The 22001-nt window shown below is 48.6% G+C and overlaps 26 non-coding genes and 1 pseudogene across 26 annotated transcripts; all 27 read right to left on the bottom strand.

The window, feature by feature from the left end:
• Positions 1 to 93: 93 nt before the first annotated feature.
• LOC129115500 (U1 spliceosomal RNA) lies at positions 94 to 257 on the bottom strand. The gene has a single exon (XR_008533112.1). It is a non-coding gene; the product is annotated as a U1 spliceosomal RNA (small nuclear RNA).
• Positions 258 to 709: 452 nt separating this feature from the next.
• On the bottom strand, positions 710 to 873 carry LOC129115499 (U1 spliceosomal RNA). Its single transcript, XR_008533111.1, has one exon. It is a non-coding gene; the product is annotated as a U1 spliceosomal RNA (small nuclear RNA).
• A 454-nt stretch (positions 874 to 1327) lies between these two features.
• On the bottom strand, positions 1328 to 1491 carry LOC129115498 (U1 spliceosomal RNA). The gene has a single exon (XR_008533110.1). It is a non-coding gene; the product is annotated as a U1 spliceosomal RNA (small nuclear RNA).
• Positions 1492 to 1943: 452 nt separating this feature from the next.
• Positions 1944 to 2107, bottom strand: LOC129115497 (U1 spliceosomal RNA). The gene has a single exon (XR_008533109.1). It is a non-coding gene; the product is annotated as a U1 spliceosomal RNA (small nuclear RNA).
• A 456-nt stretch (positions 2108 to 2563) lies between these two features.
• On the bottom strand, positions 2564 to 2740 carry LOC129115451 (U1 spliceosomal RNA; annotated as a pseudogene).
• A 5880-nt stretch (positions 2741 to 8620) lies between these two features.
• Positions 8621 to 8784, bottom strand: LOC129115496 (U1 spliceosomal RNA). The gene has a single exon (XR_008533108.1). It is a non-coding gene; the product is annotated as a U1 spliceosomal RNA (small nuclear RNA).
• A 452-nt stretch (positions 8785 to 9236) lies between these two features.
• Positions 9237 to 9398, bottom strand: LOC129115443 (U1 spliceosomal RNA). The gene has a single exon (XR_008533062.1). It is a non-coding gene; the product is annotated as a U1 spliceosomal RNA (small nuclear RNA).
• A 454-nt stretch (positions 9399 to 9852) lies between these two features.
• LOC129115447 (U1 spliceosomal RNA) lies at positions 9853 to 10015 on the bottom strand. The gene has a single exon (XR_008533066.1). It is a non-coding gene; the product is annotated as a U1 spliceosomal RNA (small nuclear RNA).
• A 452-nt stretch (positions 10016 to 10467) lies between these two features.
• Positions 10468 to 10631, bottom strand: LOC129115495 (U1 spliceosomal RNA). The gene has a single exon (XR_008533107.1). It is a non-coding gene; the product is annotated as a U1 spliceosomal RNA (small nuclear RNA).
• A 454-nt stretch (positions 10632 to 11085) lies between these two features.
• Positions 11086 to 11249, bottom strand: LOC129115494 (U1 spliceosomal RNA). Its single transcript, XR_008533106.1, has one exon. It is a non-coding gene; the product is annotated as a U1 spliceosomal RNA (small nuclear RNA).
• Positions 11250 to 11703: 454 nt separating this feature from the next.
• Positions 11704 to 11867, bottom strand: LOC129115493 (U1 spliceosomal RNA). Its single transcript, XR_008533105.1, has one exon. It is a non-coding gene; the product is annotated as a U1 spliceosomal RNA (small nuclear RNA).
• Positions 11868 to 12321: 454 nt separating this feature from the next.
• Positions 12322 to 12485, bottom strand: LOC129115492 (U1 spliceosomal RNA). Its single transcript, XR_008533104.1, has one exon. It is a non-coding gene; the product is annotated as a U1 spliceosomal RNA (small nuclear RNA).
• Positions 12486 to 12939: 454 nt separating this feature from the next.
• On the bottom strand, positions 12940 to 13103 carry LOC129115491 (U1 spliceosomal RNA). Its single transcript, XR_008533103.1, has one exon. It is a non-coding gene; the product is annotated as a U1 spliceosomal RNA (small nuclear RNA).
• Positions 13104 to 13572: 469 nt separating this feature from the next.
• LOC129115489 (U1 spliceosomal RNA) lies at positions 13573 to 13736 on the bottom strand. The gene has a single exon (XR_008533101.1). It is a non-coding gene; the product is annotated as a U1 spliceosomal RNA (small nuclear RNA).
• A 456-nt stretch (positions 13737 to 14192) lies between these two features.
• Positions 14193 to 14356, bottom strand: LOC129115488 (U1 spliceosomal RNA). Its single transcript, XR_008533100.1, has one exon. It is a non-coding gene; the product is annotated as a U1 spliceosomal RNA (small nuclear RNA).
• Positions 14357 to 14810: 454 nt separating this feature from the next.
• Positions 14811 to 14974, bottom strand: LOC129115487 (U1 spliceosomal RNA). The gene has a single exon (XR_008533099.1). It is a non-coding gene; the product is annotated as a U1 spliceosomal RNA (small nuclear RNA).
• A 454-nt stretch (positions 14975 to 15428) lies between these two features.
• LOC129115486 (U1 spliceosomal RNA) lies at positions 15429 to 15592 on the bottom strand. Its single transcript, XR_008533098.1, has one exon. It is a non-coding gene; the product is annotated as a U1 spliceosomal RNA (small nuclear RNA).
• Positions 15593 to 16056: 464 nt separating this feature from the next.
• On the bottom strand, positions 16057 to 16218 carry LOC129115442 (U1 spliceosomal RNA). The gene has a single exon (XR_008533061.1). It is a non-coding gene; the product is annotated as a U1 spliceosomal RNA (small nuclear RNA).
• A 451-nt stretch (positions 16219 to 16669) lies between these two features.
• On the bottom strand, positions 16670 to 16833 carry LOC129115485 (U1 spliceosomal RNA). Its single transcript, XR_008533097.1, has one exon. It is a non-coding gene; the product is annotated as a U1 spliceosomal RNA (small nuclear RNA).
• Positions 16834 to 17285: 452 nt separating this feature from the next.
• On the bottom strand, positions 17286 to 17449 carry LOC129115484 (U1 spliceosomal RNA). Its single transcript, XR_008533096.1, has one exon. It is a non-coding gene; the product is annotated as a U1 spliceosomal RNA (small nuclear RNA).
• Positions 17450 to 17903: 454 nt separating this feature from the next.
• Positions 17904 to 18067, bottom strand: LOC129115483 (U1 spliceosomal RNA). The gene has a single exon (XR_008533095.1). It is a non-coding gene; the product is annotated as a U1 spliceosomal RNA (small nuclear RNA).
• Positions 18068 to 18521: 454 nt separating this feature from the next.
• LOC129115481 (U1 spliceosomal RNA) lies at positions 18522 to 18685 on the bottom strand. The gene has a single exon (XR_008533094.1). It is a non-coding gene; the product is annotated as a U1 spliceosomal RNA (small nuclear RNA).
• A 462-nt stretch (positions 18686 to 19147) lies between these two features.
• Positions 19148 to 19311, bottom strand: LOC129115480 (U1 spliceosomal RNA). Its single transcript, XR_008533093.1, has one exon. It is a non-coding gene; the product is annotated as a U1 spliceosomal RNA (small nuclear RNA).
• Positions 19312 to 19770: 459 nt separating this feature from the next.
• LOC129115448 (U1 spliceosomal RNA) lies at positions 19771 to 19933 on the bottom strand. Its single transcript, XR_008533067.1, has one exon. It is a non-coding gene; the product is annotated as a U1 spliceosomal RNA (small nuclear RNA).
• A 454-nt stretch (positions 19934 to 20387) lies between these two features.
• Positions 20388 to 20551, bottom strand: LOC129115479 (U1 spliceosomal RNA). The gene has a single exon (XR_008533092.1). It is a non-coding gene; the product is annotated as a U1 spliceosomal RNA (small nuclear RNA).
• A 452-nt stretch (positions 20552 to 21003) lies between these two features.
• On the bottom strand, positions 21004 to 21167 carry LOC129115477 (U1 spliceosomal RNA). Its single transcript, XR_008533090.1, has one exon. It is a non-coding gene; the product is annotated as a U1 spliceosomal RNA (small nuclear RNA).
• Positions 21168 to 21621: 454 nt separating this feature from the next.
• On the bottom strand, positions 21622 to 21785 carry LOC129115476 (U1 spliceosomal RNA). Its single transcript, XR_008533089.1, has one exon. It is a non-coding gene; the product is annotated as a U1 spliceosomal RNA (small nuclear RNA).
• Positions 21786 to 22001: the final 216 nt, after the last annotated feature.

Here is a 22001-nt window from a genome sequence, read left to right as displayed (position 1 = left end):
ACTGACTCAGACTACGGGAATCGGCATGCTGGATAGCAGCATGTTGAGGTCCATCTGTTGAGGAATCTCTTGTTTTTTCTTCAACATAATAATCAGGGGAGAGCGCGAACGCAGTCCCCCACTACCACAAATTTTGCAGTCGAGATTCCCACATTTGGGGAATTCGCAGGGGTCAGCACAACCGGAGTGCAATGGCCGAGCCTCGCCCTGGGTGAACCACCTTCTTGATCATGGTATCTCCCCTGCCAGGTAAGTATGATTTGGAAGAGACAGAGACAGGGGGGGCATTCCCAGACACAGCACCCCGGTTGACGGTTTCCAGATGGCATAATCCATGAGTCCAGTGCCTTGGCAAGCCGTTTGGGCTTCTGAGAAAGAATACACAGGCCAGCAACCAAGCGAAAGCCTGAAATCGAATCATGCCGACAAATTGAAGAATCTTCGGAACACATTTCTTCCACAAAGAAGGGAAATGTCGGTGAGGAGAGCACAAACAATTTGGGCCCCATCCAAAAGTCCACGCCCCCTTCTCATGGCGACTTCGAGACAGGAATTGGCATTACTCAACACACAGATTCACAGCATACAACAGACACTGCTGCACAGCAACACTTCCACTGACTCAGACTACGGGAATCGGCATGCTGGATAGCAGCATGTTGAGGTCCATCTGTTGAGGAATCTCTTGTTTTTTCTTCAACATAATAATCAGGGGAGAGCGCGAACGCAGTCCCCCACTACCACAAATTTTGCAGTCGAGATTCCCACATTTGGGGAATTCGCAGGGGTCAGCACAACCGGAGTGCAATGGCCGAGCCTCGCCCTGGGTGAACCACCTTCTTGATCATGGTATCTCCCCTGCCAGGTAAGTATGATTTGGAAGAGACAGAGACAGGGGGCATTCCCAGACACAGCACCCCGGTTGACGGTTTCCAGATGGCATAATCCATGAGTCCAGTGCCTTGGCAAGCCGTTTGGGCTTCTGAGAAAGAATACACAGGCCAGCAACCAAGCGAAAGCCTGAAATCGAATCATGCCGACAAATTGAAGAATCTTCGGAACACATTTCTTCCACAAAGAAGGGAAATGTCGGTGAGGAGAGCACAAATTCAATTTGGGCCCCATCCAAAAGTCCACGCCCCCTTCTCATGGCGACTTCGAGACAGGAATTGGCATTACTCAACACACAGATTCACAGCATACAACAGACACTGCTGCACAGCAACACTTCCACTGACTCAGACTACGGGAATCGGCATGCTGGATAGCAGCATGTTGAGGTCCATCTTTGACCAGGATTCTCTTGTTTTTTCTTCAACATAATAATCAGGGGAGAGCGCGAACGCAGTCCCCCACTACCACAAATTTTGCAGTCGAGATTCCCACATTTGGGGAATTCGCAGGGGTCAGCACAACCGGAGTGCAATGGCCGAGCCTCGCCCTGGGTGAACCACCTTCTTGATCATGGTATCTCCCCTGCCAGGTAAGTATGATTTGGAAGAGACAGAGACAGGGGGCATTCCCAGACACAGCACCCCGGTTGACGGTTTCCAGATGGCATAATCCATGAGTCCAGTGCCTTGGCAAGCCGTTTGGGCTTCTGAGAAAGAATACACAGGCCAGCAACCAAGCGAAAGCCTGAAATCGAATCATGCCGACAAATTGAAGAATCTTCGGAACACATTTCTTCCACAAAGAAGGGAAATGTCGGTGAGGAGAGCACAAATTCAATTTGGGCCCCATCCAAAAGTCCACGCCCCCTTCTCATGGCGACTTCGAGACAGGAATTGGCATTACTCAACACACAGATTCACAGCATACAACAGACACTGCTGCACAGCAACACTTCCACTGACTCAGACTACGGGAATCGGCATGCTGGATAGCAGCATGTTGAGGTCCATCTGTTGAGGAATCTCTTGTTTTTTCTTCAACATAATAATCAGGGGAGAGCGCGAACGCAGTCCCCCACTACCACAAATTTTGCAGTCGAGATTCCCACATTTGGGGAATTCGCAGGGGTCAGCACAACCGGAGTGCAATGGCCGAGCCTCGCCCTGGGTGAACCACCTTCTTGATCATGGTATCTCCCCTGCCAGGTAAGTATGATTTGGAAGAGACAGAGACAGGGGGGGCATTCCCAGACACAGCACCCCGGTTGACGGTTTCCAGATGGCATAATCCATGAGTCCAGTGCCTTGGCAAGCCGTTTGGGCTTCTGAGAAAGAATACACAGGCCAGCAACCAAGCGAAAGCCTGAAATCGAATCATGCCGACAAATTGAAGAATCTTCGGAACACATTTCTTCCACAAAGAAGGGAAATGTCGGTGAGGAGAGCACAAATTCAATTTGGGCCCCATCCAAAAGGCCACGCCCCCTTCTCATGGCGACTTCGAGACAGGAATTGGCATTACTCAACACACAGATTCACAGCATACAACAGACACTGCTGCACAGCAACACTTCCACTGACTCAGACTACGGGAATCGGCATGCTGGATAGCAGCATGTTGAGGTCCATCTTTGACCAGGATTCGCTTGTTTTTTCTTCAACATAATAATCAGGGGAGAGCGCGAACGCAGTCCCCCACTACCACAAATTTTGCAGTCGAGATTCCCACATTTGGGGAATTCGCAGGGGTCAGCACAACCGGAGTGCAATGGCCGAGCCTCGCCCTGGGTGAACCAATTTTCAATTTTTTTCAATTTTTAGACGTTTATTAAGTCCAGTACATGTGTTACATCAACGATATAGACTTCAGTCAATGCATAATGACATCATACTTTTCAGGATCACATTCATAACTACAAAAACAACTTTTCTCTATTAATATATCCAACTGCATCAAAAAACATAATGGGTAATTTTTAGGTCAAAAAGACACATAATTTATCGACAGTAACATCCACATTTTTTAGGTTCACATAACATCAAAAACAAAACTTCACCATCCCTTTTTCTCATCCCCACTAGATTGAACTATACATTATCAAAATAGGTGAGAAAATAAAGGAGTTTGGGGGACTCTCCACTTTAACAATTTTCTTTTTTTCTCTGTTGTTGACCTGTCTTTTAACATATAATCGTTAAAGATGTTTAACATAGATCTTACAACCATTTTACGTGGGATACAGTATCTTCTCTTAACCCATACATTTCTTGCTTTCCACAGACTTTCTTTTACACAGTTAATGACAGCCCACCATTTATCACCCTTGGCTGTTGGATTCTTTTGTAAACAGCCATAAGCTATATCATCATAGCAAGCAGGAATTTTATACAAAGCTTGCAGCCATGGTGACACAAGTAACCAGACGCCTCTAGCAACAGGGCATGACCAAAAAAGGTGACATAGTGTTTCACTGTCACCACAGGAAGGCCTTGGGCATTTTGCACTGAGGGTGCATTTTCTCCTCTCAAGGAACACTCTTGTTGGCAAACACTGATTTACAACTTGCCAGGCTAAATCTTTGTGGTTATTAGTAAGGATGGATTGATTTACATTCAACCAAACTATTTCTGAGATTTTTTCACTGAGTGTGTCCACAGGAGTTAACCTTGAATGTAATGGGGACAGAGCATGTTCTACTTTTTTTCTTGTGATTTTGTTATACGGGAGTTGGGTTACATCTTGACACCTTATACATGAAAACACTGTATCAAATATTTTTGGCCAGGTTTGCGCATATGGGATGGTTTGAGGTGGCCTTTTTTCCCATGCTCTAAGCACGCCGCGCCCCACCCAAAATGTAGCAAAAGGGGCCCAAGTTGAGGCTGTATCGGGCATCAGACAAGCTTTTATGATTGGGGTCACAAACATTGCTTTTAGCTTACATTCAATGTCTGGGACACCTTTTCCCCCCTTCTCCACAGGCCTGTACATTATTTCTCGTTTTAGTTTCTCATGTTGCCCTCCCCATATAAATTGAAAAATAATTTTTCTAAGTGTCCTCATGAATTTATGTGGGATTGGGAAGGTGGTTGCTAAAGAAGTCAAAGAGGCAAGGATTTCTGCTTTGATAACCAGGACTTTCCCCGTCATTGAAAGATCCCTGTCTTGCCATTGGATGACCTTTCCCCTAATTTTGGGTAATCTGGATGCCCAATTGATTGTTTCCATGTCCTTTCCAATTTTGACTCCTAAAATTTTGATTGTATCTTTTTGTTTTATGAGGCCTATTTGTTCCACAGGCTCTCTCCAGTTCATGTAGAGAACTTCCGACTTTGTTTTATTGACTTGTGTACCTGAGGCTGCAGTAAATTTGTCACAAATCAACAGTGTTTCTCTGACTGACCTATTGTCTGTAAGTATGAGCGTTAGATCGTCCATATACAGGCTGAGTTTTGCCTGTTTTCCTGCTCCCCCTGGCATTTGAAGGCCTCTGATATATTTCTCTTGCCTTAAAACACATGCAAGGGGCTCGATGGCGAGGATGAACAGGGAAGGGGAAAGTGGACAGCCCTGTCGAACACCCGAATTGACACTGAAAAGGGGTGTATTTTCTCCATTTATTGAAACGGAGCTTGCAATGTTGGTATATAGCAAATCCACCCATGTTCTGAATGTGTTCCCAAAATTTAGTTGTGACAACACGGCTTTAAAGAACTGGTGGCTGATACTGTCAAAAGCCTTCTCCAAGTCCAGCCCCAAGATGCAAAGTTGGAGGCCGCGATCTTGGGCAAACAGATAAGAGTCTCTGACCAAAGCAAGATTGTCAGACATGGATCGTCCCTTAACTCCGCATGTTTGGTCCACACCAACCAACTGTTTAATCACTGGTTGCATTCGGAAAAAAAGGGCCTTTGACAGTATCTTAATGTCTACTCCTAAAAGGGTCAAAGGTCTCCAGTTCTTAAGGTCCTTCCTATCTCCCTTTTTTAAAAGAAGGGAGATGGAGCCAGTTCGTAAAGAAGTGGGTAGAGTACCTCTAAGTAAGCTTTCCTTGTACACCTGCAACAATGGGTCTTTTATCTGGTCCCAAAAGGTGTTATAAAACTCTTTGGGTAAGCCGTCCAGGCCTGGAGATCTATTACCCTGCATGCTCTGCATAGCTTTTGTTAACTCACAGATTGTCAAGTCTCTGTCGAGGAAAACTTTTTCTGTATTGTTGAGTTGTGTGGTTAAATGAGACAAAAAGAAGTTAACTGACTGTTCGGATGTGGCTCTGTGTTGGTAAAGATCAGAGTAGAATGTCTTGACAATTTCAGATACATCTTGAGGATCGCTAGCCTCTCTTCCGTCTCTATCCAACACGCTTTCTATACAGTGCCTTGACTTGCCCAGTTTATTAAAAAAATAGCGAGTACACTGTTCGTTCTCTTCTAGGTGTTGCACCCTGCTCCTCGTGAGCACACCTTTACTTTTTTCATTGTACAACTTATTCATATCTTTTTTTAGTTTTGCTATGTCTTCATTCACCTCGAAACCTGAAAGTAAAAGGACATAGTATCGTTGCAACTTTGCTTGCAGTCTTTTTTGAAGAGCTCGTTTTTTTGCGGCTGCTTTCTTACCTTCAGCCATAAAAAATCTTTTAGTTTTACATTTAATATCTTCCCACCACTCTCCCGAGGAGTCGAACAAAGGCTGTAGGGTGAGCCATTGGTTAAGTTTGTCCCTGTACCTTGTCACCACCTCTTGGTTGTCTAGTAGGCTTGTGTTGAGTTTCCAGTTGCCTAGTCCCGTCCTGCATGAGCTATTCATTTCTAGCGTGCAGGTGAGTTTGTGGTGGTCTGAGAAGGGGACTGGTTCAATTGTGCAGTTAAGCGGTGTGGCTCCTGGTGTGGCAAACAAGAAGTCTATACGCGAGAATGTTTTCCCATTGGTCCAAGTATACCCTGGCGTTGACGGATTTATCCTTCTGTAAGTATCAACAAGTTTACAGTCTTTTATAATGCCCTGGAGTGTGTGGGAACTAGCATCTAGTTTCACCAAAGAGGTGGATCTTCTGTCTGCTATGTCAACAATGCAGTTAAAATCTCCCCCAATAATAGCTTCCCTCCCACAATGAGATAAGTTTTGAATGGATTGTAACACTGCTAAGCGGTCTTGAGTCTCAGTTGGGCAATAGGTGTTTAAAACCCTCAGTTTTGTTCCATTCACTTCTATATCGACTAATAGCAGTCTACCATCTATAACCCTCTCAACCCTTTGAATATGGAAATTGTTACCGTTGAAAAGGATTGCCACACCAGAGGCTCTGTTTTTATTATCTCCTGACCATACTGACTGTCCATATAGCCATCTGTTTTCAAATAGTTTGTAATTGTCTTTAAATCCGATAGAGCACTCCTGTAGTAGAAATATATCACCACCACTTCTGTGCAGAAAACTGAAAACGGACTGACACTTAATAGGGTCATTGAGGCCTCTAGTGTTAATGGTGACAACTTTGAGGGATGGCATTTCTATTTGTTATGGGAAGAGAGATCAGCAGTTCACAGACAGGTTTCACACACTTGGGGAGGATTTATCTCTTTTCTTTTTCTTTTTCTTCCCTTGAGTTCTCGAGTTCTCCCCTGCCTCCCCTATGCCACTACTCATTTGGGTGGCAGCTGAGAAAGCAGACAAGCTCTGTGGATCCAGGAAGGAGGAAGAGGTGGACAAAAAGTCAGACCATACCTGATGATCTGGGCTGGATGTGAGCGAATCACCTGATGATTTTTGGGGCCGCTTTCGGGATGGCGTACTGTCCAGAGGAATGTCAGGAGGGGGTGGAGAGTTGGGGAGCACAGCCATGTCCCCAGATGGGTCCAGGTTTTTTCCTTGAAAGGGGGTGTTGGCTGTGCAGTCAGGGGGTAACAATTCATCAAGCATACGGTCCAGTAGTTCTCTGCATTCCTGGGATGAAACAGGAATCTTCACTGTTGAGGTTTGCACTGTTTGCCCGGCTGGTAGGTCCTCCTGGGATTGTTGAAATTCCATTCCATTAGGTTGTTCTTGGGTGGTAATCTGAGCATTCACCCTTGTTATGTTATCCGGGTGGCCGCTCCGGCTCTCCTGCCCTTGACATCCATCGTCCTGTGGAGCCTGGAGTTCTGTAGTGTCCCCATCTCCAGTGGGGAAAGGTGTAGTCTCCGTCTCTCTGTGTTCCCCTGGGGGGATAGGTGCCTGTTGATTCCCTTCAGCAGTTAATTCGGGGTGGTCATGGGCCAAAAGTCCTGGTGGCTGCCGGTCACTGATTCTTTGTTGGTTCTGATTTAAGTATTCTGACTCAATGTCTGTGCTGTCTTGGTCCTTAGGATCTGTCTGTTCCTCTGTTTCTGGAAGATCGAGGTGAGCGGAATATTGATTTAAACCTCTGGCTCTGTTTGCATATGATTCAGGGCAACCCCTAAATGTGTGAGTATTCAATCCACAAAGGTTGCATCTCATCGCTTCGACACAGTCTTTGGTAACGTGGCCATGGCTTTTGCAATTCCTACAGAAGGTGGTATTGCAATTAGCTGCGAGGTGATCTGAAGAGCCACACTTCCTGCACGTTTTGGGCTGTCCAGCATAGAAAACATTGCCCCTAATTGGTCCCAGCTGAATACTGGAGGGAAGGTGTTGGAGTATCCCAGAGACCCCGCTTCTCCTCAGCCGCACGAAAAAACGCCTGGCCCCGGTTCTGATGCCATCTTCGTCTTTTAGCTCCATGCTCCGTAAAACAGAGCAGTGGAAAGACAACCATGTGCAAATGTCCTCCGTCGTTACTTTTTCCGAGTACATGATGACAGTAACTGCTTTGGATTCTCGCTCGGAAAGAGGGATGAGAAACACTTTCTGTAGTCGTGGATTGTTATCCTTTTTCAGGTTGTAGCGCTCAAGGCATTGCTCGAACAAGATGTAGGAAGTAAAAATTACCTCAAAAATTCTTCTTCCAGGCAGAGCAAAAACGTAGTCTAGCTGAGGAGGACTGAATCCGAGTTCCTTCTGGACTACATTCCGGCTGAACTGTAGTCGGTCCATTTCCAGGTCTTCTTGGAGCTCAAAACGAACTGCATTCCTTCGTGAACCAGCTGTCGCCATTGCAGAGGTAGGGATGTCCAATTGTCTCAAAATAGCCTAAGGTCTGACCAGGTTTGATGTCAAGATAAGCGGTGGCCCTAAGAAGCACTGCGGTCAAGCCACACATGCTTCTGAATTCGGCTCCTACTTGATCATGGTATCTCCCCTGCCAGGTAAGTATGATTTGGAAGAGACAGAGACAGGGGGGGCATTCCCAGACACAGCACCCCGGTTGACGGTTTCCAGATGGCATAATCCATGAGTCCAGTGCCTTGGCAAGCCGTTTGGGCTTCTGAGAAAGAATACACAGGCCAGCAACCAAGCGAAAGCCTGAAATCGAATCATGCCGACAAATTGAAGAATCTTCGGAACACATTTCTTCCACAAAGAAGGGAAATGTCGGTGAGGAGAGCACAAATTCAATTTGGGCCCATCCAAAAGGCCACGCCCCCTTCTCATGGCGACTTCAAGACAGGAATTGGCATTACTCAACACACAGATTCACAGCATACAACAGACACTTCCACTTTTCTTCCACTGACTCAGACTACGGGAATCGGCATGCTGGATAGCAGCATGTTGAGGTCCATCTTTGACCAGGATTCGCTTGTTTTTTCTTCAACATAATAATCAGGGGAGAGCGCGAACGCAGTCCCCCACTACCACAAATTTTGCAGTCGAGATTCCCACATTTGGGGAATTCGCAGGGGTCAGCACAACCGGAGTGCAATGGCCGAGCCTCGCCCTGGGTGAACCACCTTCTTGATCATGGTATCTCCCCTGCCAGGTAAGTATGATTTGGAAGAGACAGAGACAGGGGGCATTCCCAGACACAGCACCCCGGTTGACGGTTTCCAGATGGCATAATCCATGAGTCCAGTGCCTTGGCAAGCCGTTTGGGCTTCTGAGAAAGAATACACAGGCCAGCAACCAAGCGAAAGCCTGAAATCGAATCATGCCGACAAATTGAAGAATCTTCGGAACACATTTCTTCCACAAAGAAGGGAAATGTCGGTGAGGAGAGCACAAATTCAATTTGGGCCCCATCCAAAAGTCCACGCCCCCTTCTCATGGCGACTTCGAGACAGGAATTGGCATTACTCAACACACAGATTCACAGCATACAACAGACACTGCTGCACAGCAACACTTCCACTGACTCAGACTACGGGAATCGGCATGCTGGATAGCAGCATGTTGAGGTCCATCTGTTGAGGAATCTCTTGTTTTTTCTTCAACATAATAATCAGGGGAGAGCGAACGCAGTCCCCCACTACCACAAATTTTGCAGTCGAGATTCCCACATTTGGGGAATTCGCAGGGGTCAGCACAACCGGAGTGCAATGGCCGAGCCTCGCCCTGGGTGAACCACCTTCTTGATCATGGTATCTCCCCTGCCAGGTAAGTATGATTTGGAAGAGACAGAGACAGGGGGCATTCCCAGACACAGCACCCCGGTTGACGGTTTCCAGATGGCATAATCCATGAGTCCAGTGCCTTGGCAAGCCGTTTGGGCTTCTGAGAAAGAATACACAGGCCAGCAACCAAGCGAAAGCCTGAAATCGAATCATGCCGACAAATTGAAGAATCTTCGGAACACATTTCTTCCACAAAGAAGGGAAATGTCGGTGAGGAGAGCACAAATTCAATTTGGGCCCCATCCAAAAGGCCACGCCCCCTTCTCATGGCGACTTCGAGACAGGAATTGGCATTACTCAACACACAGATTCACAGCATACAACAGACACTGCTGCACAGCAACACTTCCACTGACTCAGACTAGACGGGAATCGGCATGCTGGATAGCAGCATGTTGAGGTCCATCTGTTGAGGAATCTCTTGTTTTTTCTTCAACATAATAATCAGGGGAGAGCGCGAACGCAGTCCCCCACTACCACAAATTTTGCAGTCGAGATTCCCACATTTGGGGAATTCGCAGGGGTCAGCACAACCGGAGTGCAATGGCCGAGCCTCGCCTGGGTGAACCACCTTCTTGATCATGGTATCTCCCCTGCCAGGTAAGTATGATTTGGAAGAGACAGAGACAGGGGGCATTCCCAGACACAGCACCCCGGTTGACGGTTTCCAGATGGCATAATCCATGAGTCCAGTGCCTTGGCAAGCCGTTTGGGCTTCTGAGAAAGAATACACAGGCCAGCAACCAAGCGAAAGCCTGAAATCGAATCATGCCGACAAATTGAAGAATCTTCGGAACACATTTCTTCCACAAAGAAGGGAAATGTCGGTGAGGAGAGCACAAATTCAATTTGGGCCCCATCCAAAAGTCCACGCCCCCTTCTCATGGCGACTTCGAGACAGGAATTGGCATTACTCAACACACAGATTCACAGCATACAACAGACACTGCTGCACAGCAACACTTCCACTGACTCAGACTACGGGAATCGGCATGCTGGATAGCAGCATGTTGAGGTCCATCTGTTGAGGAATCTCTTGTTTTTTCTTCAACATAATAATCAGGGGAGAGCGCGAACGCAGTCCCCCACTACCACAAATTTTGCAGTCGAGATTCCCACATTTGGGGAATTCGCAGGGGTCAGCACAACCGGAGTGCAATGGCCGAGCCTCGCCCTGGGTGAACCACCTTCTTGATCATGGTATCTCCCCTGCCAGGTAAGTATGATTTGGAAGAGACAGAGACAGGGGGGGCATTCCCAGACACAGCACCCCGGTTGACGGTTTCCAGATGGCATAATCCATGAGTCCAGTGCCTTGGCAAGCCGTTTGGGCTTCTGAGAAAGAATACACAGGCCAGCAACCAAGCGAAAGCCTGAAATCGAATCATGCCGACAAATTGAAGAATCTTCGGAACACATTTCTTCCACAAAGAAGGGAAATGTCGGTGAGGAGAGCACAAATTCAATTTGGGCCCCATCCAAAAGTCCACGCCCCCTTCTCATGGCGACTTCGAGACAGGAATTGGCATTACTCAACACACAGATTCACAGCATACAACAGACACTGCTGCACAGCAACACTTCCACTGACTCAGACTACGGGAATCGGCATGCTGGATAGCAGCATGTTGAGGTCCATCTGTTGAGGAATCTCTTGTTTTTTCTTCAACATAATAATCAGGGGAGAGCGCGAACGCAGTCCCCCACTACCACAAATTTTGCAGTCGAGATTCCCACATTTGGGGAATTCGCAGGGGTCAGCACAACCGGAGTGCAATGGCCGAGCCTCGCCCTGGGTGAACCACCTTCTTGATCATGGTATCTCCCCTGCCAGGTAAGTATGATTTGGAAGAGACAGAGACAGGGGGGGCATTCCCAGACACAGCACCCCGGTTGACGGTTTCCAGATGGCATAATCCATGAGTCCAGTGCCTTGGCAAGCCGTTTGGGCTTCTGAGAAAGAATACACAGGCCAGCAACCAAGCGAAAGCCTGAAATCGAATCATGCCGACAAATTGAAGAATCTTCGGAACACATTTCTTCCACAAAGAAGGGAAATGTCGGTGAGGAGAGCACAAATTCAATTTGGGCCCCATCCAAAAGGCCACGCCCCCTTCTCATGGCGACTTCGAGACAGGAATTGGCATTACTCAACACACAGATTCACAGCATACAACAGACACTGCTGCACAGCAACACTTCCACTGACTCAGACTACGGGAATCGGCATGCTGGATAGCAGCATGTTGAGGTCCATCTGTTGAGGAATCTCTTGTTTTTTCTTCAACATAATAATCAGGGGAGAGCGCGAACGCAGTCCCCCACTACCACAAATTTTGCAGTCGAGATTCCCACATTTGGGGAATTCGCAGGGGTCAGCACAACCGGAGTGCAATGGCCGAGCCTCGCCCTGGGTGAACCACCTTCTTGATCATGGTATCTCCCCTGCCAGGTAAGTATGATTTGGAAGAGACAGAGACAGGGGGGGCATTCCCAGACACAGCACCCCGGTTGACGGTTTCCAGATGGCATAATCCATGAGTCCAGTGCCTTGGCAAGCCGTTTGGGCTTCTGAGAAAGAATACACAGGCCAGCAACCAAGCGAAAGCCTGAAATCGAATCATGCCGACAAATTGAAGAATCTTCGGAACACATTTCTTCCACAAAGAAGGGAAATGTCGGTGAGGAGAGCACAAATTCAATTTGGGCCCCATCCAAAAGTCCACGCCCCCTTCTCATGGCGACTTCGAGACAGGAATTGGCATTACTCAACACACAGATTCACAGCATACAACAGACACTGCTGCACAGCAACACTTCCACTGACTCAGACTACGGGAATCGGCATGCTGGATAGCAGCATGTTGAGGTCCATCTGTTGAGGAATCTCTTGTTTTTTCTTCAACATAATAATCAGGGGAGAGCGCGAACGCAGTCCCCCACTACCACAAATTTTGCAGTCGAGATTCCCACATTTGGGGAATTCGCAGGGGTCAGCACAACCGGAGTGCAATGGCCGAGCCTCGCCCTGGGTGAACCACCTTCTTGATCATGGTATCTCCCCTGCCAGGTAAGTATGATTTGGAAGAGACAGAGACAGGGGGGGCATTCCCAGACACAGCACCCCGGTTGACGGTTTCCAGATGGCATAATCCATGAGTCCAGTGCCTTGGCAAGCCGTTTGGGCTTCTGAGAAAGAATACACAGGCCAGCAACCAAGCGAAAGCCTGAAATCGAATCATGCCGACAAATTGAAGAATCTTCGGAACACATTTCTTCCACAAAGAAGGGAAATGTCGGTGAGGAGAGCACAAATTCAATTTGGGCCCCATCCAAAAGTCCACGCCCCCTTCTCATGGCGACTTCGAGACAGGAATTGGCATTACTCAACACACAGATTCACAGCATACAACAGACACTGCTGCACAGCAACACTTCCACTGACTCAGACTACGGGAATCGGCATGCTGGATAGCAGCATGTTGAGGTCCATCTGTTGAGGAATCTCTTGTTTTTTCTTCAACATAATAATCAGGGGAGAGCGCGAACGCAGTCCCCCACTACCACAAATTTTGCAGTCGAGATTCCCACATTTGGGGAATTCGCAGGGGTCAGCACAACCGGAGTGCAATGGCCGAGCCTCGCCCTGGGTGAACCACCTTCTTGATCATGGTATCTCCCCTGCCAGGTAAGTATGATTTGGAAGAGACAGAGACAGGGGGCATTCCCAGACACAGCACCCCGGTTGACGGTTTCCAGATGGCATAATCCATGAGTCCAGTGCCTTGGCAAGCCGTTTGGGCTTCTGAGAAAGAATACACAGGCCAGCAACCAAGCGAAAGCCTGAAATCGAATCATGCCGACAAATTGAAGAATCTTCGGAACACATTTCTTCCACAAAGAAGGGAAATGTCGGTGAGGAGAGCACAAATTCAATTTGGGCCCCATCCAAAAGTCCACGCCCCCTTCTCATGGCGACTTCGAGACAGGAATTGGCATTACTCAACACACAGATTCACAGCATACAACAGACACTGCTGCACAGCAACACATCTTCCACTTTTCTTCCACTGACTCAGACTACGGGAATCGGCATGCTGGATAGCAGCATGTTGAGGTCCATCTGTTGACCAGGAATCTCTTGTTTTTTCTTCAACATAATAATCAGGGGAGAGCGCGAACGCAGTCCCCCACTACCACAAATTTTGCAGTCGAGATTCCCACATTTGGGGAATTCGCAGGGGTCAGCACAACCGGAGTGCAATGGCCGAGCCTCGCCCTGGGTGAACCACCTTCTTGATCATGGTATCTCCCCTGCCAGGTAAGTATGATTTGGAAGAGACAGAGACAGGGGGGGCATTCCCAGACACAGCACCCCGGTTGACGGTTTCCAGATGGCATAATCCATGAGTCCAGTGCCTTGGCAAGCCGTTTGGGCTTCTGAGAAAGAATACACAGGCCAGCAACCAAGCGAAAGCCTGAAATCGAATCATGCCGACAAATTGAAGAATCTTCGGAACACATTTCTTCCACAAAGAAGGGAAATGTCGGTGAGGAGAGCACAAATTCAATTTTTGGGCCCCATCCAAAAGTCCACGCCCCCTTCTCATGGCGACTTCGAGACAGGAATTGGCATTACTCAACACACAGATTCACAGCATACAACAGACACTGCTGCACAGCAACACTTCCACTGACTCAGACTACGGGAATCGGCATGCTGGATAGCAGCATGTTGAGGTCCATCTGTTGAGGAATCTCTTGTTTTTTCTTCAACATAATAATCAGGGGAGAGCGCGAACGCAGTCCCCCACTACCACAAATTTTGCAGTCGAGATTCCCACATTTGGGGAATTCGCAGGGGTCAGCACAACCGGAGTGCAATGGCCGAGCCTCGCCCTGGGTGAACCACCTTCTTGATCATGGTATCTCCCCTGCCAGGTAAGTATGATTTGGAAGAGACAGAGACAGGGGGGGCATTCCCAGACACAGCACCCCGGTTGACGGTTTCCAGATGGCATAATCCATGAGTCCAGTGCCTTGGCAAGCCGTTTGGGCTTCTGAGAAAGAATACACAGGCCAGCAACCAAGCGAAAGCCTGAAATCGAATCATGCCGACAAATTGAAGAATCTTCGGAACACATTTCTTCCACAAAGAAGGGAAATGTCGGTGAGGAGAGCACAAATTCAATTTGGGCCCCATCCAAAAGTCCACGCCCCCTTCTCATGGCGACTTCGAGACAGGAATTGGCATTACTCAACACACAGATTCACAGCATACAACAGACACTGCTGCACAGCAACACTTCCACTGACTCAGACTACGGGAATCGGCATGCTGGATAGCAGCATGTTGAGGTCCATCTGTTGAGGAATCTCTTGTTTTTTCTTCAACATAATAATCAGGGGAGAGCGCGAACGCAGTCCCCCACTACCACAAATTTTGCAGTCGAGATTCCCACATTTGGGGAATTCGCAGGGGTCAGCACAACCGGAGTGCAATGGCCGAGCCTCGCCCTGGGTGAACCACCTTCTTGATCATGGTATCTCCCCTGCCAGGTAAGTATGATTTGGAAGAGACAGAGACAGGGGGGGCATTCCCAGACACAGCACCCCGGTTGACGGTTTCCAGATGGCATAATCCATGAGTCCAGTGCCTTGGCAAGCCGTTTGGGCTTCTGAGAAAGAATACACAGGCCAGCAACCAAGCGAAAGCCTGAAATCGAATCATGCCGACAAATTGAAGAATCTTCGGAACACATTTCTTCCACAAAGAAGGGAAATGTCGGTGAGGAGAGCACAAATTCAATTTGGGCCCCATCCAAAAGTCCACGCCCCCTTCTCATGGCGACTTCGAGACAGGAATTGGCATTACTCAACACACAGATTCACAGCATACAACAGACACTGCTGCACAGCAACACTTCCACTGACTCAGACTACGGGAATCGGCATGCTGGATAGCAGCATGTTGAGGTCCATCTGTTGAGGAATCTCTTGTTTTTTCTTCAACATAATAATCAGGGGAGAGCGCGAACGCAGTCCCCCACTACCACAAATTTTGCAGTCGAGATTCCCACATTTGGGGAATTCGCAGGGGTCAGCACAACCGGAGTGCAATGGCCGAGCCTCGCCCTGGGTGAACCACCTTCTTGATCATGGTATCTCCCCTGCCAGGTAAGTATGATTTGGAAGAGACAGAGACAGGGGGCATTCCCAGACACAGCACCCCGGTTGACGGTTTCCAGATGGCATAATCCATGAGTCCAGTGCCTTGGCAAGCCGTTTGGGCTTCTGAGAAAGAATACACAGGCCAGCAACCAAGCGAAAGCCTGAAATCGAATCATGCCGACAAATTGAAGAATCTTCGGAACACATTTCTTCCACAAAGAAGGGAAATGTCGGTGAGGAGAGCACAAATTCAATTTGGGCCCATCCAAAAGGCCACGCCCCCTTCTCATGGCGACTTCAAGACAGGAATTGGCATTACTCAACACACAGATTCACAGCATACAACAGACACTGCTGCACAGCAACACATCCACTTTTCTTCCACTGACTCAGACTACGGGAATCGGCATGCTGGATAGCAGCATGTTGAGGTCCATCTTTGACCAGGATTCGCTTGTTTTTTCTTCAACATAATAATCAGGGGAGAGCGAACGCAGTCCCCCACTACCACAAATTTTGCAGTCGAGATTCCCACATTTGGGGAATTCGCAGGGGTCAGCACAACCGGAGTGCAATGGCCGAGCCTCGCCCTGGGTGAACCACCTTCTTGATCATGGTATCTCCCCTGCCAGGTAAGTATGATTTGGAAGAGACAGAGACAGGGGGGGCATTCCCAGACACAGCACCCCGGTTGACGGTTTCCAGATGGCATAATCCATGAGTCCAGTGCCTTGGCAAGCCGTTTGGGCTTCTGAGAAAGAATACACAGGCCAGCAACCAAGCGAAAGCCTGAAATCGAATCATGCCGACAAATTGAAGAATCTTCGGAACACATTTCTTCCACAAAGAAGGGAAATGTCGGTGAGGAGACAAATTCAATTTGGGCCCCATCCAAAAGTCCACGCCCCCTTCTCATGGCGACTTCGAGACAGGAATTGGCATTACTCAACACACAGATTCACAGCATACAACAGACACTGCTGCACAGCAACACTTCCACTGACTCAGACTACGGGAATCGGCATGCTGGATAGCAGCATGTTGAGGTCCATCTGTTGAGGAATCTCTTGTTTTTTCTTCAACATAATAATCAGGGGAGAGCGCGAACGCAGTCCCCCACTACCACAAATTTTGCAGTCGAGATTCCCACATTTGGGGAATTCGCAGGGGTCAGCACAACCGGAGTGCAATGGCCGAGCCTCGCCCTGGGTGAACCACCTTCTTGATCATGGTATCTCCCCTGCCAGGTAAGTATGATTTGGAAGAGACAGAGACAGGGGGCATTCCCAGACACAGCACCCCGGTTGACGGTTTCCAGATGGCATAATCCATGAGTCCAGTGCCTTGGCAAGCCGTTTGGGCTTCTGAGAAAGAATACACAGGCCAGCAACCAAGCGAAAGCCTGAAATCGAATCATGCCGACAAATTGAAGAATCTTCGGAACACATTTCTTCCACAAAGAAGGGAAATGTCGGTGAGGAGAGCACAAATTCAATTTGGGCCCCATCCAAAAGTCCACGCCCCCTTCTCATGGCGACTTCGAGACAGGAATTGGCATTACTCAACACACAGATTCACAGCATACAACAGACACTGCTGCACAGCAACACTTCCACTGACTCAGACTACGGGAATCGGCATGCTGGATAGCAGCATGTTGAGGTCCATCTGTTGAGGAATCTCTTGTTTTTTCTTCAACATAATAATCAGGGGAGAGCGCGAACGCAGTCCCCCACTACCACAAATTTTGCAGTCGAGATTCCCACATTTGGGGAATTCGCAGGGGTCAGCACAACCGGAGTGCAATGGCCGAGCCTCGCCCTGGGTGAACCACCTTCTTGATCATGGTATCTCCCCTGCCAGGTAAGTATGATTTGGAAGAGACAGAGACAGGGGGGGCATTCCCAGACACAGCACCCCGGTTGACGGTTTCCAGATGGCATAATCCATGAGTCCAGTGCCTTGGCAAGCCGTTTGGGCTTCTGAGAAAGAATACACAGGCCAGCAACCAAGCGAAAGCCTGAAATCGAATCATGCCGACAAATTGAAGAATCTTCGGAACACATTTCTTCCACAAAGAAGGGAAATGTCGGTGAGGAGAGCACAAATTCAATTTGGGCCCCATCCAAAAGTCCACGCCCCCTTCTCATGGCGACTTCGAGACAGGAATTGGCATTACTCAACACACAGATTCACAGCATACAACAGACACTGCTGCACAGCAACACTTCCACTGACTCAGACTACGGGAATCGGCATGCTGGATAGCAGCATGTTGAGGTCCATCTGTTGAGGAATCTCTTGTTTTTTCTTCAACATAATAATCAGGGGAGAGCGCGAACGCAGTCCCCCACTACCACAAATTTTGCAGTCGAGATTCCCACATTTGGGGAATTCGCAGGGGTCAGCACAACCGGAGTGCAATGGCCGAGCCTCGCCCTGGGTGAACCACCTTCTTGATCATGGTATCTCCCCTGCCAGGTAAGTATGATTTGGAAGAGACAGAGACAGGGGGGGCATTCCCAGACACAGCACCCCGGTTGACGGTTTCCAGATGGCATAATCCATGAGTCCAGTGCCTTGGCAAGCCGTTTGGGCTTCTGAGAAAGAATACACAGGCCAGCAACCAAGCGAAAGCCTGAAATCGAATCATGCCGACAAATTGAAGAATCTTCGGAACACATTTCTTCCACAAAGAAGGGAAATGTCGGTGAGGAGAGCACAAATTCAATTTGGGCCCCATCCAAAAGTCCACGCCCCCTTCTCATGGCGACTTCGAGACAGGAATTGGCATTACTCAACACACAGATTCACAGCATACAACAGACACTGCTGCACAGCAACACTTCCACTGACTCAGACTACGGGAATCGGCATGCTGGATAGCAGCATGTTGAGGTCCATCTGTTGAGGAATCTCTTGTTTTTTCTTCAACATAATAATCAGGGGAGAGCGCGAACGCAGTCCCCCACTACCACAAATTTTGCAGTCGAGATTCCCACATTTGGGGAATTCGCAGGGGTCAGCACAACCGGAGTGCAATGGCCGAGCCTCGCCCTGGGTGAACCACCTTCTTGATCATGGTATCTCCCCTGCCAGGTAAGTATGATTTGGAAGAGACAGAGACAGGGGGCATTCCCAGACACAGCACCCCGGTTGACGGTTTCCAGATGGCATAATCCATGAGTCCAGTGCCTTGGCAAGCCGTTTGGGCTTCTGAGAAAGAATACACAGGCCAGCAACCAAGCGAAAGCCTGAAATCGAATCATGCCGACAAATTGAAGAATCTTCGGAACACATTTCTTCCACAAAGAAGGGAAATGTCGGTGAGGAGAGCACAAATTCAATTTGGGCCCCATCCAAAAGTCCACGCCCCCTTCTCATGGCGACTTCGAGACAGGAATTGGCATTACTCAACACACAGATTCACAGCATACAACAGACACTGCTGCACAGCAACACTTCCACTTTTCTTCCACTGACTCAGACTACGGGAATCGGCATGCTGGATAGCAGCATGTTGAGGTCCATCTTTGACCAATCTCTTGTTTTTTCTTCAACATAATAATCAGGGGAGAGCGCGAACGCAGTCCCCCACTACCACAAATTTTGCAGTCGAGATTCCCACATTTGGGGAATTCGCAGGGGTCAGCACAACCGGAGTGCAATGGCCGAGCCTCGCCCTGGGTGAACCACCTTCTTGATCATGGTATCTCCCCTGCCAGGTAAGTATGATTTGGAAGAGACAGAGACAGGGGGCATTCCCAGACACAGCACCCCGGTTGACGGTTTCCAGATGGCATAATCCATGAGTCCAGTGCCTTGGCAAGCCGTTGGGCTTCTGAGAAAGAATACACAGGCCAGCAACCAAGCGAAAGCCTGAAATCGAATCATGCCGACAAATTGAAGAATCTTCGGAACACATTTCTTCCACAAAGAAGGGAAATGTCGGTGAGGAGAGCACAAATTCAATTTGGGCCCCATCCAAAAGTCCACGCCCCCTTCTCATGGCGACTTCGAGACAGGAATTGGCATTACTCAACACACAGATTCACAGCATACAACAGACACTGCTGCACAGCAACACTTTTTCTTCCACTGACTCAGACTACGGGAATCGGCATGCTGGATAGCAGCATGTTGAGGTCCATCTTTGACCAGGATTCTCTTGTTTTTTCTTCAACATAATAATCAGGGGAGAGCGCGAACGCAGTCCCCCACTACCACAAATTTTGCAGTCGAGATTCCCACATTTGGGGAATTCGCAGGGGTCAGCACAACCGGAGTGCAATGGCCGAGCCTCGCCCTGGGTGAACCACCTTCTTGATATGGTATCTCCCCTGCCAGGTAAGTATGATTTGGAAGAGACAGAGACAGGGGGGGCATTCCCAGACACAGCACCCCGGTTGACGGTTTCCAGATGGCATAATCCATGAGTCCAGTGCCTTGGCAAGCCGTTTGGGCTTCTGAGAAAGAATACACAGGCCAGCAACCAAGCGAAAGCCTGAAATCGAATCATGCCGACAAATTGAAGAATCTTCGGAACACATTTCTTCCACAAAGAAGGGAAATGTCGGTGAGGAGAGCACAAATTCAATTTGGGCCCCATCCAAAAGTCCACGCCCCCTTCTCATGGCGACTTCGAGACAGGAATTGGCATTACTCAACACACAGATTCACAGCATACAACAGACACTGCTGCACAGCAACACTTCCACTGACTCAGACTACGGGAATCGGCATGCTGGATAGCAGCATGTTGAGGTCCATCTGTTGAGGAATCTCTTGTTTTTTCTTCAACATAATAATCAGGGGAGAGCGCGAACGCAGTCCCCCACTACCACAAATTTTGCAGTCGAGATTCCCACATTTGGGGAATTCGCAGGGGTCAGCACAACCGGAGTGCAATGGCCGAGCCTCGCCCTGGGTGAACCACCTTCTTGATCATGGTATCTCCCCTGCCAGGTAAGTATGATTTGGAAGAGACAGAGACAGGGGGCATTCCCAGACACAGCACCCCGGTTGACGGTTTCCAGATGGCATAATCCATGAGTCCAGTGCCTTGGCAAGCCGTTTGGGCTTCTGAGAAAGAATACACAGGCCAGCAACCAAGCGAAAGCCTGAAATCGAATCATGCCGACAAATTGAAGAATCTTCGGAACACATTTCTTCCACAAAGAAGGGAAATGTCGGTGAGGAGAGCACAAATTCAATTTGGGCCCCATCCAAAAGTCCACGCCCCCTTCTCATGGCGACTTCGAGACAGGAATTGGCATTACTCAACACACAGATTCACAGCATACAACAGACACTGCTGCACAGCAACACTTCCACTGACTCAGACTACGGGAATCGGCATGCTGGATAGCAGCATGTTGAGGTCCATCTGTTGAGGAATCTCTTGTTTTTTCTTCAACATAATAATCAGGGGAGAGCGCGAACGCAGTCCCCCACTACCACAAATTTTGCAGTCGAGATTCCCACATTTGGGGAATTCGCAGGGGTCAGCACAACCGGAGTGCAATGGCCGAGCCTCGCCCTGGGTGAACCACCTTCTTGATCATGGTATCTCCCCTGCCAGGTAAGTATGATTTGGAAGAGACAGAGACAGGGGGGGCATTCCCAGACACAGCACCCCGGTTGACGGTTTCCAGATGGCATAATCCATGAGTCCAGTGCCTTGGCAAGCCGTTTGGGCTTCTGAGAAAGAATACACAGGCCAGCAACCAAGCGAAAGCCTGAAATCGAATCATGCCGACAAATTGAAGAATCTTCGGAACACATTTCTTCCACAAAGAAGGGAAATGTCGGTGAGGAGAGCACAAATTCAATTTGGGCCCCATCCAAAAGTCCACGCCCCCTTCTCATGGCGACTTCGAGACAGGAATTGGCATTACTCAACACACAGATTCACAGCATACAACAGACACTGCTGCACAGCAACACTTCCACTGACTCAGACTACGGGAATCGGCATGCTGGATAGCAGCATGTTGAGGTCCATCTGTTGAGGAATCTCTTGTTTTTTCTTCAACATAATAATCAGGGGAGAGCGCGAACGCAGTCCCCCACTACCACAAATTTTGCAGTCGAGATTCCCACATTTGGGGAATTCGCAGGGGTCAGCACAACCGGAGTGCAATGGCCGAGCCTCGCCCTGGGTGAACCACCTTCTTGATCATGGTATCTCCCCTGCCAGGTAAGTATGATTTGGAAGAGACAGAGACAGGGGGCATTCCCAGACACAGCACCCCGGTTGACGGTTTCCAGATGGCATAATCCATGAGTCCAGTGCCTTGGCAAGCCGTTTGGGCTTCTGAGAAAGAATACACAGGCCAGCAACCAAGCGAAAGCCTGAAATCGAATCATGCCGACAAATTGAAGAATCTTCGGAACACATTTCTTCCACAAAGAAGGGAAATG

The sequence above is a fragment of the Anoplopoma fimbria genome, unplaced genomic scaffold, assembly GCF_027596085.1.
Source record: "Anoplopoma fimbria isolate UVic2021 breed Golden Eagle Sablefish unplaced genomic scaffold, Afim_UVic_2022 Un_contig_7512_pilon_pilon, whole genome shotgun sequence".
In the NCBI taxonomy this organism is placed as follows: domain Eukaryota; kingdom Metazoa; phylum Chordata; class Actinopteri; order Perciformes; family Anoplopomatidae; genus Anoplopoma; species Anoplopoma fimbria.
Note: the sequence above shows the minus strand (reverse complement) of the source record. Positions and strands in the feature narration are given on the sequence as shown.